The sequence below is a fragment of the Heloderma suspectum genome, chromosome 2 (genome assembly GCF_057233095.1).
Source record: "Heloderma suspectum isolate Gila_16-S chromosome 2, 16-S_ref, whole genome shotgun sequence".
In the NCBI taxonomy this organism is placed as follows: Eukaryota; Metazoa; Chordata; class Lepidosauria; order Squamata; family Helodermatidae; genus Heloderma; species Heloderma suspectum.
In genome coordinates, this window is record NC_139459.1 from 103,308,793 (window position 1) to 103,310,123 (window position 1,331).

A 1,331-nucleotide genomic window follows, 5' to 3' on the forward strand; every position below is an offset into this window, starting at 1 on the left:
TCAGTGGGGCTTACTCCCAGGTAACTGGGTACATCCCAGGATTGCAGCCAGGCACAACAACCCTATGGTGGTGGTGACATTCCATGGCAGATCAAGTGCCGCATCCAAAGCCTCGCTGGCTCGCCACGGCCAAGGTGGGATGCTTTTTAAATTTGGTTTTTCTTCCCTTTCTTCCTTCTTTCTTATCCACCTCCCATTGACCACAACTGGGGGGAATTCCCTCCGGTAGCTCCAAGGATGGTGCAGTTTCAGGGCCTCTTTGGGGGTTTCTTGGGGGAATGAGGGGACTTAGGATTTTGCACAGCTGCGGCTTGTCTGGCACACCAAAGTGGGAGGTTGTTATCAAATTTCAATCTTTTCCATTGTGCATGCTTGAATTAACTCCATACTTGCTTTGGGGACACCTATGCTAAATCTGAAGTGATACAGAGAAAATGAGCCTGGCCCCTATGTAAGGATGACGCACACGTTCGTGAATTTTTCCATATTCTTTTAGGGGCGGGGGCTGCAGCTCAGTGGTAGGGCAGGTGTCTTGCCTACCAAAGGTCCCAGGTTCAATCTGCAGCAGGTCTGGCTGGGAAAGAAAAATCCTGGAGAGCTGCTGCCAGTCAGAAGACAATAGGGAGCTAGGAGGACCAGAGGTCTGACTTGATCTCTAAGGCATGTGCTTAGGCGTACTGCTGCTATTTTTAAGGGAGAGGCATGTGTCATATTTGTTATGCTGTGAATGGCGTTTTATGTACACTTGATGGCATACATTAGCAAACTGGACCTGGGTATGAATGTTGTGCTAATTCTCCATTATAATGCTGGGCCTGTTCAGGCTTGTGGCTTCTTTCTGAGCAAACAGCATCAGAGGTCACTGAAGTGTAAATGCAGCTGCTCCGATGAGACAATTGATCACATCACTCCAGAGTCGGATTTTGATGCCATCCGTCATCGAACACGTTCCGTTCCTTCAGCATCATAGGCAGAACAAGATGTGATAGCTTTGCTAGCTAGGCTCCTACACAGTGGTGCTGTGGGCTACCGTAGTGCTTCGACCCAAAGCTGCAGCTGGCTGGAATGCCCGGCCGTGGCATGTTTTAGGTGCCTGTTAAAGAGCTGACTTTTCATCCAGGCCTTCCCTGACTGATGGTGCTGTCCTGTTCATAAGTGCTAAGGATCTATGGATTTTGTTAAATCCATTCTGTCTTGTCTCATGGATTGCCAGGCATGTTTTGTTCCATTGTCTGCTCATTGATGGAATAAGATTTTTTAAAAAACCAGACTTTCTACTTGTGCGAATTGGCATTGGCGCTAATGTGAATTAGTGTTAATTCTCCTCCCCA

General features: G+C 47.9%; 1 non-coding gene across 1 annotated transcript; it reads left to right on the forward strand.

Annotated features, from left to right (window-relative positions):
• Window positions 1-389: 389 nt before the first annotated feature.
• LOC146352570 (U6 spliceosomal RNA) lies at window positions 390-492 on the forward strand. Its single transcript, XR_014788734.1, has one exon. It is a non-coding gene; the product is annotated as a U6 spliceosomal RNA (small nuclear RNA).
• Window positions 493-1,331: the final 839 nt, after the last annotated feature.